Source organism: Protopterus annectens, chromosome 4.part0, assembly GCF_019279795.1.
Source record: "Protopterus annectens isolate FY-2018-M chromosome 4.part0, PAN1.0, whole genome shotgun sequence".
NCBI lineage: Eukaryota > Metazoa > Chordata > Ceratodontiformes > Protopteridae > Protopterus > Protopterus annectens.
Window position 1 is genome coordinate 1,021,702,408 of NC_056733.1, and position 16,723 is coordinate 1,021,719,130.

Sequence of the window (16,723 nt, forward strand, 5' to 3'; positions counted from 1 at the left end):
GAGGTTTCTGCTTAGTCTGCCAGAGCATTTATTTTTCCTGGCAGAAATTGTGCTTACAGGTGAACTTGACAAGTCAATGTTGTGTCCCACAAAATCATGGCACGTCTGCAGAGGGGATAGGAATGTGTGCCTCCCTACTTGCTTATGTACCACATGATTGTAGTATTGTCAATCTTTATCAGTAGTTGCCCTGGAAGTAGTAGATCCTTGAAAGCTGTCAGGGCATTCTGAACAGCTAGCATCTCTTTTTTGAGAGAGATGAAGATGCATCTGGCTTGCGGGCCATGTGCCCTGAATACATTTTCCTGCCATGTGGGCCCCCCAGGTATAATCTGATGCATCCGTTGTTAATGTCTGCCTGTCTGTGGGTAAAGTGAATGGCTGTCCCTTGTTGTGGTGGCAGGACTGTGCTCACCATCGAAACTCCTGTTGCAGGCAGGGAATGAGGGTAATTAATGTTTCCAGGCTGGGGCAACGTTGAGTCCAAATAGATACCATTGTAGTTTCCTCACATGCAGTCTGGCATATGGAATTGGCAGAATGCAGGATACCATGAAGCCCAAAGCCTGCAGAATTTTTCTTGCAGATAACGGTCTTTGTTGCCAACATTATGAAGTAAGAAGTCAGTTGCCTTTGTTTGTCTGGAGGGAGATAAGCCATCTGGGCAGTTGTATTTAAGCTTGCACCCAGGAATATTCTCTCTTGAGAGGGTACTACTTTGATTTTTTTCATTTGCTGTGTACCCTAGGCAAATTAGTAATATTTTTACAAACACCAGATGCTTTAGTAGAATGTCTGTTCTCTGCTTGAATAAGGCATTCATCCAAGTAAGGATATATTTGAATTCCTCTGTCTGCAAAATGCAATTACTGGTACCAGGCATTTTGTAAAGACCCTGGGCGCAGTGGATAAGCCAAAGGGTAGTGCGCATTGAGCCAGCTATGAAACTGAGGTATCTTCTGCAAGATTGTCCAACTGAACCCGAGGCATACCTGCATGTCACAAAGTTACAAGCAGAGCCTTCTTGCCCAGCATGGGCAGTAGCTGTTGCAGAGTCAACATTTAGACTTTTGGAACATCCAGAAATGTCTTTAGAATAGACAAGTCCAGTATTGGTCTCCAGGCTTTGTCCTTTCTGGGTACCAAGAAAAGTCTCGAGTAAAATACTTGTCCCTGCTCCTGTTGTACTCATTGAATGGCCCTCATGTCTATGAGGGATGAAACTTGCTTTTGTGCCTCTGCCCATTGATTGTGTGGCAGGTCTGGCATACCTTTTGCCCTTGGCAGGGTAAGTGCCAATTTTGTGAAAAAGTGCTAGTTTTCCCCCTAAGGGGGCTGCCAAAAGAAAAGTGCTTGGTTCTGGCAGAGGAAAGTCATTGGGACTGTTTCATGTATGGCTGTGATTTGTCTTCGCCGCTTTTGGAGGTAGAAGCACCCCATTGTTTAGGCCTGTATGAGCCTTGGGGCTGGAATCTGCCTCTGGGGCGTCTGTATCTACCTCTTTGTGGCCTGTCTTGACACTGGAAAGGACCAATTCTGTGTAGGCCAGTTCCTGAGTGGCTGCACCTGGAAGAAATCCTTAACTGTCTGCATAGATGTCATTTTGTCCTCCATTGTCTTCAACACCTCTTCTACTTTAACATCAAAGTATCATGCTGTAATGGAGCATCTAATAATTTTGCTTTAACATGCTCAGTCAGATTGTTCCATGTCACCTAATGACAGAACCCATAACAGCAGCCCTGCAAGAGGCCTCCAGAGAATCAAAACCACATTGCAAAGTATGCTTTCCCACTTGTTCAGTTGCATGCAATAATTCCTGCATTTGTTTTCTGCACATTCAGAATTTAACATTTTCTGTTTAAGCAGCGACAAGTATTGCTGATATTTAAGCATTTGAAATTGACAATTTAAAGCCCTCACAGCCAAGGTAGCAGAAGTGTAACCCTCCCCCCATCTGTCCAGTGCCCTTGAATCCCTATCAGAGGGAAAAGGTTTTTTTTTGCAGTGGAAGCCTTGACCCCTTTGGGACCCTGAGAAATAGTTCCTGGATCAGCCGCAGGGTTTTTATAAAGAAATTTATGTGAATCTGGAACCCTGTAGTAAGTGCAGGGGGGGGGGGGGTAGGGAGTCGGGCCCAACTCTGAAAATACAATGTCTAAAACAGGAGGGATAGCAAAAGGCCTGTACTGAGGTAGTAAAAGAAAATCTCTAAGCCTTTTCTTAGATTCTGAACAGTCCTGGCTTTCCCAGCAGAAGTGCTCCCTCATAGTATGCAGGATTTCCCCCAAAAGAAAAATCCTCAGGAGGAGAGGCTGAAGGGATAGATTCTTCAGCATCGGAATCCTCACGGGGAGGGAGAATTCTTGGTCAGAACCACCACCAGAAAAAAATGGAAACCCGATCTGAAAATTCATCTTCTGACTCTTGCCTAGGCCTCTTCTCAGGAGGGGGATGGGAAGCCCTGATCAAAGTAAATTAAGTTTTCGGCCATTTTGAGCATCTCTTTTTAGGCATGGAGGACTGTCCATGTACTTGTCTTTAGTGGGGCTTTAGTCTGCCTTTGGAGCTGTAGTCAGTTTTATATACAACTGTGTAGGCCTGAAAACACCCTCCGAAACAGATACCTGCTCAGTGGCTCCGGACCCATCAGAGGGAATATTTTCCCAAGTGTCCAATAACTTGAGTTTCCAGAGGCCTAGTCTGCACCACACGAGAGTCTGAAGCAGCCTGCGGCTCTGAGCTAGCGGGCATTTAGGGGCTGTGAAAGCACTTCACCGAGAACCAGCACTGGCTTAGAAGCCTTGTCAGTTTTGGACCTCAGACACCTGTCCTTTTCCTTGCGTTTTTTTGTGAAATGCGGTAGTCGGATGGCTGTCGGACATCTCTGGGAAAAGCAAAATTGTACAGACGCTTAATAGCACGTTGGTTAAATCTTGCACAAAATCTGCAATTAGCTACACTGTGATCAGGTACCTAAGCAAGTAATACAATAAAAATGGAAGTCCTTATGAGGTATTTGCTTCCTACAAGAAATACAATTAACTTTTTCTGACATTGGTCTGGAACAAGAAAAAAAGTTTCCCCAATGGGGTACTTAGCTTTAAATGAAGACTTCAGATCTGCAACAAGAAAATCTCAGAAGTCAGCCGACTGGCACTTGCAAACTGCTTCTGCTTTGGGCACCAAGCGACAAGAAAGACTGAAGAAAATGGCGTCTGCTGCATCTTTTACACCTCTGGCACACTGACATCAGGAAAGAGGCAACAGCAACAGACGCCGGACCAGAACTTTGGAATTCAGGCCGACTGCAGGTAGCCTGCCAGTAGGATAACCCAAGAGTAATGACTGCAACAGTGAAACACAATGAACATCCTTATTGACTAGACGTAGGCCCTGGGCCAATAGCCTAGGACCTACCTATGAACAGTGCAAATGTCACAGAACAGACTTTCAAAATGGTGATGGTGCGGTAGCATTGTCACCTCACAGTTGGATGTTGTCCTGTTCGATTCTCAGCTAGAGCATCTATGTGAAGACATGCGTGAATGGATGTACCTTCGTTGAAGGTTGTGAGTCAGGGATGGCAACTCGGAACATAAAAATCTGTCAGTCATTAGCAGACTAGAGTTCTGCTGTGGCAGCCCCTAACCGGGAAAAGTTGAAAGACAACTACTGCTTCCTTTTTAGAATGGCTAAACTAGTCTTTTGTGAAGCCTGAATTTTACTACTTTGACAGATGGGGAGGAGTCAAAAGTACTAAGGGCAATTTGAGCGGTTGCCTATTGCACCTGTCAGCTTGCCACAGGAGACTTCAATGAACCATTTACTCAGTTTCCTTGTTCTAGCCTTTACTTTCTGTACAGGTAGCAGATGGGTCTTTAGGACAGTGGTCAGCTTCAGGAGAGGAAAAAAAAAACCCTGAATACCTGCACTCAGTGGCCTTAATGACATTAATTGGAGACTGCAGCAAGCTTTTCCAGGGTGGGACACTTGTCAATGAAACCACTATAGCACTGGTATACTGGAAACTTTTAGTTATGTACTTACCATAACTTCGGATGTATGGGATCCATCTCACCTACATTCATAACTGATGGGTTCGGAGCCGATCCCTCGGCTCCGACTCAGCCACTATATAGTAGAACAAAGTCTCTAATTGACTGGGCTACCCCTTATCCCAGAATGCACCACGCCTGCTTCCCCAGATCTTGTTTGTTCGCTTTTAAATACCTACATCCAGGCACAGAAACATACCAACAACTGTAACAAACTAAAGTCCTTCCAGAAAAAAAACTCAGTAAGTAGCAACATTTCCTCTAAGTCCAATGGGAAGGGGGAAGGAGGGCGGGTACGTATGAATGTAGGCGAGATGGATCCCATACATCCAAAGTTATGGTAAGCACATAACTAAAAGATGTAATGGGATCTTATCTCGCCTACATTCATAACTGATGGGACAGCGTCCCTAGCACCTAAATCCCGGGTGGCTCATTAGAAAACACACCTGAGAACTGTGGAACCAAAGGAAGCTCTACCTTGAGAAGCCACATCTATTTTGTAATGAGAAATAAAGGTGTGCGGAGAAGTCCAGGTAGCAGCCGCACAGATATCTAGTGATAATTTGGAGTGAAATGCTACAGAAGTAGCCATTGCCCTGGTAGAATGAGCCTTGACTGGGAATGGTAGCTCTTTGCCGGACTGTGAATAGATGGAGATGCAATCTTTAATCCATTTGGCTATGGTGGTTTTAGCCACCGGCTGACCCAACCTATTTTCCGCAAAGGACACAAACAGCTGACCTGACTTTCGTGTCTGATTGGTCCTACTTAAATAAAAACGCAGTTGTCTGTGAACATCCAACTGATGGAAAATATATTCTGCGCCATTGGAGAATTTGGGAAAAACCACCGGGAGCTCCAAGGATTGTGGAATGCACAAGGGGGATGCTACCTTGGGCAAGAAAGACTGATTTAATTTGAGACATTCTGTCTTTGTGAAAAGTCAAATAAGGAGGATTAGAACAGAGAGGCTGAAGCTCTGAGACCCACTTGGCAGAGGTTATTGCCACCAAAAAAGCGGTTTTCCAAGATAGAAATTTTAAATCACAAGTAGCTGCTGGTTCAAAGGGGCGGGCAGTTAAAGAAGCTAGAACCATATTCAGATCCCAAGGGGGCACAGGATGGGCTATTGGGAGCCAAAGGAGCCACACTCCTTTAAGGAAAGATTTGCAAAGCCTGTTTGCCATTAAGGAAGGCTCAAAGGAGACATGAAAATTAGAGATAGCCGCCAGTTGGACTTTAATTGTGGAAACTGAAGAGCCCAAAAAAAACAAAGAAGCCAGGAATTCTAAAACCCGAGGTACTGGGGCGGTAAGGGGATCTATACCTCGTTGCTGGACCCAAAGAGGAAACCTCTTCCACTTGCTGGAATACAGTTTATTAGTGGAAGGTTTGTGAGAAGAGGACAAAATGTGGATGACGTCTGGAGAAAAGAGTCTCATCTCTGACTAAGGTTGGAAGTGGAGTAACCAAGCGGCCAACCTCAAGGATCTGAGGGATGGGCGAGACTGTCCCAACTGATGAGTCAACAGGTCAGGCACTAGGTCCAGAAACCATGGGCCCTCCACCGCATACCTCAGAAGGAAGGGGAACCAAACCTGACGAGGCCAGTGTGGAGCGATCAAAATCATGTCGCTCCCTAGATAAATCGCCTTCTGTATCACCTTAGGGAGAAGGGGAACCGGAGGGAAGGCGTAAAGTAGACCGGGGGGCCAACTGTGAGCTAGAGCGTCCCTGGAAATCTGCCCCTGAGAGAGAGTCAGAGTGAAGTCCCTGCATTTCGCATTCTGAGGACTGGCAAACAAGTCGCAACACGGGAGGCCCCACTTGGCGAAGATGTTTGCAGCCACCCTGTCATTGAGGGACCACTCGTGGGGTAACAGGAGAGTTCTGCTCAGCCTGTCTGCAATCACATTGGATTTCCCTGGAATGTGCGTTGCCACTAGGAAATGCTGGGTAGAAATCGCGCAATGCCACACTCTCATGGCCTCTCTGCAAAGAGGGTAGGACCTGGTTCCACCTTGCTTGTTTATGTACCAGACTACCGACATTTCGGATAGGATCGCAATAGTACCCCATGGAAGAGCATGATGAAGTGCTTGCAACACCAGTAGCACCGCTCTCATTTCCAGGATATTGATATGTAAGTGCGTTTCGTGAGCCTGCCACGTGCCTTGGACAGACCTGTCCAGATAATGACCCCCCCCACCCTGTCTGGGAGGCGCCCATGGTCACCGTGGCGACAGGAGGCTGAAGGGCAAAGGGCCGCCCCTGGTCCAGGTTGGACCGAAGCAGCCACCAACGTAGGTCCCAACGGCAAATTTTGGTAATCTGGACCAAATGGTTCAGGGGAAGTTCCTGAAAGGACCATTGAACAGACAGTAGCCATTGCAGCACCCGCATGTGCAGCCTGGCTAAGGGGACTAGTAGAATAGTCGAGGCCATCGTGCCCAATAACTGCAGAATAAGTCTGGCCTGAACTCGTGATCTGGGTAACAGGGTTTGAACCAGAGACTGCAGGACCTGAATTCTTTCTACAGGCAAGAACGCCCACATTCTTCTTGTGTCCAACTCTGCACCTATAAATGTAATACGCTGAGACGGCTGCAGCACAGATTTTTCCCAACTGAACGTGATTCCTAGTGAATGACCCAAACTGACTGTGGTCATAAGCGCCCAAACTAATAGATGCTTGGAGGTGGCAGTAAGGAGCCAGTCGTCTAGATAGGGAAACATTTGGAATCCTAGACTTCTCAAGTGAGCTGTCACCACTGCCAGACACTTTGAGAACACCCTGGGGGCTGTGGTGAGACCAAAGGGCAGTGCTCGGAACTGGAAAGGACTGGTTCCCAGGCGGAAGCGTAAATGACTCCTGGACTCGACTTAACAGAATGTGATAGTAAGCGTCCTTGAGATCTATGGAGCACATCCAGACATCCTTCTCCAATAACGGGAGAATGGACTGAAGGGTGACCATTCGGAATTTGGATTTTTTTACAAAGCGATTCAATGAGCTGAGGTCCAAAATGGGCCTCAAGTCCCCTGTCTTTTTTGGCACCAAAAATAGTCTTGAGTAAGTTCCTGATCCGATCTGGTAGTCGGGGACAGGCTGGGTGACTCTTTTTCCTAGCAGCTTTGAAACCTCGACCGCTGCTTGATCCCGCTGACTGGGTGGCACATCCGGGATTTTCCTGATAGGAAGAGGGGGGATTCTTGGTGAAAGGGATGAGATAGCCTCCGGTTATGGTTCAGAGCACCCACTGATCCTTGGTGATAGATTCCCAAGCCTGTGGGTGTTCCGCAAAACGACCCCCGACTGGCTCCAGAGATGCGCAGTCGGGCCAGGTCTCAGGGACGGGGAGCGTAGGATGAACCACGAAAGGATTCGCAGTCTCCAAAGTTACGGGGGCCTCTGGGGTGGCGTCTTCCTGAATTCCCACCCCCCCCTGCCTCTAGAGGGGGGAAAATCACTCGGAGTAGGGAAAGAACTTTGAGATTTCCTGAACCACATTTTCCCTCCTCTCTGGGCCTTGGGGTAAGGTCTAGAAGGAGCGGAAAAACGGGCTCCCACGGCAGTCAAGGTCTTGCCCTCCTGCTCGCACAGAGTCAGTGTGTCCTTCACCTTGGGTCCAAACAGAGAGGACCCATCAAAAGGGGTGTCTGTGAAGGAAGACTTAAAAGCCTCCGCAAAGGGACACAAGCGCAACCAGGCGTGTCTTCTAAGAGCCATGCCTGTTCCCCGCTGCTCTACTCGCCCCTTCGGCCGCATATGAGATGAGCCTCATGGACGAGTTGACTATCGAAGATAGGGTAGTCATCTGGGCGCCAACAGTTTGAGCTAACACCTCAGGAAGGTTACCCATAAGAGACACTCCTCTTTGAGGAGGTCCCTTTGGAGCGTGGAGAAATGACAAAGGTAATTCAGCGACCGCAGGGTAAAGACTGCTGAAGAAAGGGTAACGCTTCCCGTACCTATCCATGCTCCCGGAATCCTTATTAGGAGGGTGAATAGACGTTGAAGCCTCTGCCACATCCTCCTGAGTGGCAGATGCCACCACCATCGCATCTACTGCAATTCCTTTGATCAAAAATTCCTTTTGAGGAGGGGCTGAGAGGAACTTATTAGGCCTGGCGGGCACCGGTTCCACACAATCAGGGTGTTCCCACACCCTTCGAGAAACTAAATCTAGCAATTCATCTTAGGGTGGAGACACCCAGGAGGCGGAAGACTGATTCCTCTGCGGAAGGTGTTTTGGACTGCCAATCGCCCCTGTCTCAGGATCTCGAGGATATCCAAGAATGAGACGTCATCCGAGGATGATTTTGGGAACCCCTCCACATCATAGAGGTCAGTATCTGAAGTGATACTCATCCTGGGAGTCAATGTGCTTCCTCTTGCACAATTTCTTCCTTGGAGGTTCATCCGAAGTGGATTCAGAAGGACCTCCAGGGAGAAGGGAACCCCCAAGGGGGTATCCTCAGGCCCTGGGGCCCCACTGTAGTGGGAATGAAGCACACCAGAAGCACCAGTTCCCAAGTCTAGGGACGGTGAGGTAGAGACTTGCTGAGCCGGCAAGGACATGGCCAGCACACTCCTCATGGCCTCAAAAGCAGGACCTCCAGACTCTACGGAGAATACCAGCTGAGACCCCGACGGCACCGGGAATCCCTGCGGCAGACGGTCCGAGGGGAAGACTAGGCACCGAAGCTACCACTTACAAAGTGTTCCCCTCGGCCCAGACAGAGGAAGTCCCAGTACAGAACCCTGATGCAGAGAACAGGGTAGGAATGATGGTCGGAACCAAGAGGCTCAGAGGGAGTCTGTTCCGACTGGACGACTCTGCTCTACCATCACAGACTCCAACGGCTCAGAGGAGGAATCGGATGTGTCGAAGTGGGAATCGGCTCTGGAGCAGAGACCATTTTTGCAAAAACCGGGGACTGGAAAAGCCTCTGGAAAACTCTGTCCAAATCTGAGTCAGACAACCTGGAGGATTTAGAGGAAATAGATGGGGGCCGAGACGACTTCTCTCTCTGCTACTAGAGACCAGGGGACCGGCTCCGAAATGGCTCCAACACTATCGGCACCGGATCTGGAACCGTATGTATAAGTATCTGCACCGAGGGGGAAGAGTCTGAGCTGCACACCTCCAACGGCTCCGAGACCAACTGAGCCAAAGCAGATGATTCGCCTCTCGATCCTCCAACCTGTGGCTCCGACACCAATGGAGCCGGGGAAAAGCGGTATCGAGGCAGACCCTTCCACCCGAGGCTCCAAAGCCATTAGAGCCTAGGAAGAAGAGGTCGACCTATGCTTCTTGGAAGTCGGTTCCGACAGATTGGTCGGAGTCTACCTTCTCTTTTTAGAAGCTGGAGAGGAAGGAGAAGCCAAAGCTTCCTCAAAGGAGAGCTTAATAAGGCCCTTAAGTATAAACTTATTTTTACGTTCTTGAAGGACCCTAGAGGAAAAAGCATGACAAACACTACGTTTCCTGTAAATGTTTCGGTCCTAAACAATAAACAAACAGCATGGCTATCAGTAATAGACATTTTGTAATTGCACTTGGTGCACCTTTTAAAGCCAGACTTCTGCTCTTTAGACACCCTATCACAATTTTTACCACAAAAAGTAACCTTAAAGGAGGGCACAAGCCCTTGACTCAAAACAGGACTGGCCCGAGATAGAGAACACGAATCGGGCAGAAAACCTCCAACTTAAACGGGCTCGATCAAGTAAAACAAGTAGACAAAATTCAACACATTGGCTCACAAATAAGCACATTAACTCACAAATAAGGGCAAGGGCCCTCTAACAAACAGGCCTTGCCCGGCAAGTATAAAATACCAATCACACCAAAAACTTTTCACACCCACGTAAAGCTGTTAAAACAGCAGTTAGTTAAATTAGTGAAGAAACCCCTAGGTCAAAAGACCAAAAAGTATACAAAAAAAAACACTTTGCTCCAGCCAAGTCGAGACCACGTCTAGCTTGAAAAGCGGCAAACAAGATCTGGGGAAGCAGGCGTGGTGCATTCTGGGATAATGGGTAGCCCAGCCAATTAGAGACTTCGTTCTACTATATAGTGGCCGAGTCGGAGCCGAGGGATCGGCTCCGAACCAATCAGTTCGGAGTGTAGGCAAGATAGGATCCCATTACATCAGTCAATTTAGAATTTTAAGTACCGTACTGTTCATAGCAGGTACAGTAAATAGGAAGAAAAGAAAGCTGATCATTTTAAAAAAAATGGTCCTCCACTTAAATGTCAGACTTGCTACTCAATACAACAAACACCCAGCAGCTAGAGCGCACAAATACTCAAACTCATTATGGTAAAATGAATGCAAAAGCAAAAAGTAGTGTTGCATACACTTGGTGTATTCACTGTTGCAGTCATTACATTTGGGTAATCTGCTGGCAGGTTACCCTCAAGTCAGCCTGATCAAGTCTTGGGTCCTACGACAGCCCTTCTTCCATGACATCAGGGGTATAAAACATGCAGCTAACATTACATAAAGTTTTTCTTGCCCCAGATATCAGGTGCCCACCAAATAGGGAGCAATAGATCGATCTATATACACATATAGACCTCTAACCAAAAGCAAATACACCAAAAAAAAAAGCTTTTAAGCATAGTAAGAGGTATAGTAGAAGATAAACAGGGCTGGGAGGAGGGTAACCAGGACAGCAACAGTGAATAAACTCAAACATCTACATTTATGGCAATTACACAACTGTATTGTGTTTCACTGGTGCAGTCATTACATTTGGGTAGATTCCCAAAGCTGAGGATGGATTTATACAGCAATAATACCAGCTATAAGGCTCTGCAAAACAGCAGTGACAAAGCCAGCTTTGGATGTAGAGAAAATTGGTGATAATGCTTGGTGAAAGTATGAACTGAACACCAGGTAGCAACTTTTAGAATATTCCTGGTAGGAACACCCCCGAGAAAGGCTGCTGAAGTAGATGCAGCCCTGGTAAAATGAAATCTGATCCAGAGGGACAGGTTTACCATGGTGCTTATAACAGAAATGAATACAATAGCTAATCCATTTATAAATTGAATGCTTTGAAAATAGCCTTCCCCTCTGCCCCTGCAGCAAATGCTACCAGCAGTTCAGAGATTTAGTCCTGTCCAAATAGAATCCAAGTTGTTTGTGTACATCCAATGAATGCAGAACCCACTCTCCCTTGTTCAGTGGACTGGGAAAGAAAGTTGGCAAACGAATGGACTGATTAAGAGCCACACTGGATATCACCTTGCGTATGGAAGATTGATTGGTCCTGAGTGACACCTTGTTCGCATGAGATTATGAAAGGCTCCACTGCCATAAGGGCCTGTAATTCAGATATCCTTCTAGCTGAAGTGATTGCTAGAAGGAAGGCCATTTTCCAGGAAAGCAATTTTAAGTCTGCAGCTGGCTCGAAAGGAGGTAGAGCAAGTTTCTCCAATACAAAGTTAAGGTCCCAGGCAGGGGTTGGAGCTCTCCTGGGTGGTCAAGTTTTTGGCCACTCTTAAATACTGCTTTAGAAGAGGATGAAAGAAGAGGGGGGGGGGGGTCTGTGCTGAAATGGCAGAGGCATGGATTTTTATGAAGAAAAGCCAGGCCTTTGTGAAAATTGGGCACTGCTGTGCCCACCCTTTGAGACAAGATTCCAGGGACAGAATCTTTTCTATTTGTCAGCATAAGATTTTCTAGTACAAGGTCTTCTCATCTTCAAAATGACATCCATCACAGGTTTGCTGAGGGATGCCAAGGGTGAATTTAAGCGATTAACCAGGCTGCAAGATGTGCATAACTTGGTTCTCTTGCCGAGGGGAAGGTGTCTGAGGCAGGTGCCACAGCAAAATGTACTACACAGGAGTGGGTACCAGTGTTGGCAAGGCCAGTCTGGAGCAATCATTTGTTTGCCTGTTTGACTCCAAGAACTTTGGATAGCAGAGGCAGAAAGGCATAGCTCAAGGACAGAGCATCCACTTTCCATGCTTTTTTTGTGAGTTCTTGTGCAAAATTTGTCCAACTGGTAGTTCTGGAGTGAGGCAAAAAGATCTGTCTGTGCTCCCCCATTTGCATGTCAACATGTTGAAAATCCAGTTTGGGTCCATGAGATTTCTGCTTAGTCTGCCAGAACATTCAGCTTTCCTGGCAGGAACTGAGCTTGTAGTTGTACGTGGTAGCTCAAGACAGTGTTCCACAACACCATGCCTAGTCTGCAGAAGGGGTAGGAATGTGTACCCCCCACTTATGTACCGTATAACCAAATGTGCACCCCCCCAGCTTATGTACTACATAACTGTGGTGTTGTAGGTCTATCAATTGTCCAGGATGAAGGTGGCTTTTTAAGGCTTGACAGGTTTGTATAGCTAGTATTTTTTTTGATGGATATGAAGATGCATTTGATTTGGGCTCCATTTGCCCTGCATGCACTTCTGTGCCAATGAGCCCACCTATACATAACCTGATGAGTCAGGATTTGGGAGCAGGGAGTGGTGTGTAGCAGTGCCTTGTTTTAGTGGCGGCAGGCATCTGCCTAGGAACTCTACACACATGCAAGGTAGGATAGAAAAAAAAAGTTTCCAGGCTGCAAATAAAACTTGTGTAAGTACCACTGAAGTTTCCTCATATGCAGTCTTGCATATGGAATTAGAAGAATGCATGAGGCCATGAACACCAAGGCTTGCAGTACTTGCCTTGCAGATAGCAGGGTTTTTGTGGCCATCCATTTGAAGCAAGTCACCAAATTAATTTGCTTTTCAGGTGTAAGGAAAGCCATCTGGGCAGTTGTATTCAAGCTTGCATCCAGGAATGTAATTTGAGAGGGTACCAGTTGAGATTTTTCATTTATGGTGTACCCTTGGCAGGTTAGTACAAATGTCAGATGTTTTAGAAGAATGGCCTGGTTTTCTGCCTAAATGAATTAGACAATCGTCCAGCTATGGACATAATTTGAACACTTCTTTGCCTGCAAAACAATTACTGGAGCCAGGCACTTTGTAAATACCTTGGGCACAAGACAAGCCAAAAAGGCAGTGCAGAAAACTGATAATGCATGCAACCTGCTTTGACGCGTAGGAATCTTCTGCAAGACTCCCTGCCTGGGATATGCAGGCAAGCCTCTTTCAGTAGAGTTGCCAACCAGGCATCCTTGTCTAGCATAGAAGTATGAAGAGTCAGCATCTTGAAGTTTAGAAAGTCCAGAAAGGTGCTTAGACATGCCATGATTTTGTCTTTTCTGGGTACCAGGAAGTCTGGAATAGAAACCTTGTCCCTTTTCCTCTTCTGGTATTAGTTGAATAGCCCCCATGTTTAGGAGGCAAAGTACTAGTTTCTGAGCCTCTGCCCACTGATTTGGGGGCAGATATGGCCACCCAGGAGTTGGCAGCACATGGAAATTAAATCTGTATCCCTGGGACCTTCACTAGGTACCGGCGAACTGGTGACAGGCTTAAAAGCATTGTCGGCAGTTTTGGACCTCAAAACTGAAAGAAAGACAAGCAGTTTTCAGTATTCCATGCTGACAATTGCTGGATAATTAAACCAAGAACCAAAATATGTTGAATCAAAAGTGTACCAGATGACAAGATTGCACTGAATAAAGCACAACACGGACAGCAAGGTACATAGTGGTCAGGGCCTAGGGCAAGGAATACAGTACAAATGAAAACATTTTTGAGCTACAATTATTAACTTTTACTGACATTGGTAAGGAGCAAGATAAAATGTTTCCCCAATGGGGTACTTGGCTTTGAGTTGAGACTTCGGGTCTGAAATGCAAAATTTTTAGGAGTCTGCCAACAAGCACTTGCAAACTGCTTCGGGCACTGTGCGGCAAGAAAGACTGATGTAATGGTGTCGGCTACATGTTTTATACCCCTGACCATGAAGGGACAGCAACAGACGCAGGACCCAAGACTGTCAATCAGGCCGACTAAGGGCAATCTGCAAACAGATTACCGAACGCAATGACTGAAACAGTGAAACACGAACATCTGCAATCCATGTTGCAACCCCTCACCTCCCCCCCTCCATGCCCCAACATGCCAGATCACTCACTGCTCTGTGCCTTGTCAAATGTTTTGAATCACTGGTAAAAATACAAGCCTAGCCCATTCTAATTAACAGGAACCAAGTAGTGACTGTAGATCTGAAGTGGCTAGCTTCATTTGATCTGAAACCTGTGGCTATCAGATCCGTCCTCTGATCCCAGCTGGCAGCTTTACCTAAAGATCCGAGTTCCTAGCTCCTCCCCTACCCATAATCCCCTGCTACAAACCCCCATCCTTAGATCTAGTTTGCCGCGGCTTACAGCAGCTTCTAGAGACGAGTTCTTGGCGTGGGTGAGAAATTTGTAGTTTTATAAAACTTTCAAAATAGTCTTTCTTCAGGAATTTGTGTTGTGTGTATGGTTTAGCACCCTTTACCGCCTAGTATACTTACATATTTGAGTTAATTTTTCTTCAAATTCATTTTTAAACCCTCCTAGTGTGTGTGTAGTGCTATGGTTGAAGGGCCTAAAGCCATTTTTTCTAAACGCACTGAGTGTGGTCATAAGCTGTCCCCAGTCAATGGCCACACAGTGCATTTGCCTGGGGGTGGCCCATTTATTCACCAGCTGCCAGGTCAGTGCAGCTTTCAACACCCAGGCTATCAGGGATAGGAGGAACAAGCTAATCCTGGCGGGATTGTTGCCCATGGATTCTTCCTCCTCTCCCTCCAAGGTACCGGTCGCAGTTGCAGCTTCCTAGCTCTAGGGGGGTCAAGAGCAGAGCATCAGATCCAGGGGGGGGGGGGTGCAGTCTTCAGCACCACTTAGGTCAGAGCACACTTTCCTCTAAGGTTTGACTGCTTCGGCTCAGACACCAATCCTGGCATTGGTGCCGTGGGGGCTGCTCTCGGAGCCAGGGGAGACTGGTTCACCCTCGGCATTTGATGTAGTGGAGAGTGTGCTGTTGAGGACTTCCAGATACCCAGTCCGGGCTGCAGATCCATCCATCACCCCTGCGCATTTGGGCCTATCCTTAGTCATCCGGCCAAAGGGACAGCCTGCACTGGTGCTCCAGTTGGTTCCCTTAAGAGGAACAAGACCCCGTGGGTGAGCCCTCCTCAGATACCCCCACTGAGGAGGTTCCTCACACACGGAAGTGCAAAAGGAGACCCCCCCCCCAGTCCCTCACAGAGGACACAGAATTGGAGGAAAGGAAAGGTTCCCCAAGGTCACCCCTGAGGAGGTCTCCTTTTGGGACATCATGGAAATGCTGCAAGTCAGAGGAGGGTGGTTTGCCCAAAAACCTTCCTCAGATGAGTGTTTCTGGATGCGTTCGATGCAGGACCATTGGGTGCACCCCCCCCACCCCCAGCCGATACCCTGATGGACTTAACCACCAGGGCTTGGAAGGAGCCAGACACCATGGAGCTAATTCCCAGAAGGCCAGACGAGATACTTAGCCCTTCTGATAGGCTGGCTTGGTCTTGGTCTAACTGTTCTCCAGTAGATGAAATTGTGGTGGCTGCCACCAAGAAGGAACTAGCGCAGAGGAGTTCCTTGGTCCATGCTCCAAATAAGGAATTTTGGACAATGGAAAGTAGATGTTTGCTTCAGCTACCTTCTCTGAAGGCACTGAACTACATGGCACATATTAATCAGACTCCAGTGAGACTAAGGAATATGCTGGAGCCCCCCCCCCCAAAGTCCATGGTGGCAGAGGACAAACGCACACTTGACTCGCATGGCCACTCTGAAATCTATTCCCAACACATCTATGCAGCTACACTCCCATGCCATGGAGGGAGCAGCTAGAGCCAGCTAAGCAGGCATCGCTCTGCAGCACCATGCCTGGCTCCACCTTTACGATTTTGCCTCTTTAAGGCATTCTTTGCCAATGTGCCCTTTGACGGTACTATGCTCTTTGGCAAGACTGCCCATGACACGCTGGTCCAAAGTAAGGAGGACAGGAAGACAGTCTGCCATTGGGATCCGCTTCTCTAATCCCCAACGGTCCTTCAAGGAACCAGAGGGGATAAAAGATATGGTTCCGGAAATCACAGCAGTCCCGTCACGCTTCGGACCCTTATTCTTCAGAGGCAGAGGCAAGGTGGATGCAGGCGCAGGGGGGGGGGGGGTAGAGGAATCTCAGATCCCAAGAACCACTCTGAGGCCCACACAACAGCCCTGAGGGTTTAGCCAGCTGTCCCTCTCTGGAGGCAGTCAGGGGGGCATCTGTCAGAGCACCTCCAAACTTAGGAGTCTATTACTACGGACTGGTGGGTGCTCCGAATTATATCCAGAAGTTATTCCATTCCTTTTCTGAGTCTTCCCCCTCCTATGAAGCGCCTCCTTGATGTCCCACCCACTCAAAGGGAGGCAGCAGCTTTAGAAATTTGAGCTATTAGAAGAAAGCCATCCAGCACGTCCACCCAGGCCAGTCTGGACTGGGAAATTACTTCAGGTTCTTTTTAGTGCTAAAGATGACGGGGGAACTGAGGCCTATACTAGACCTCTCATCTCTCTAAGCCTGTTCATTCCCAAAAAGAAATTCTGGATGGTCACTGCAATCTATTTGTCCCTTCCTACGGGAGAATAACTGGATGTGCTCCATAGATCTCAAGGATGCTTACTATCACATTCTGACAGACTATCCAGGAGGTTCCTCCGCTTTCGG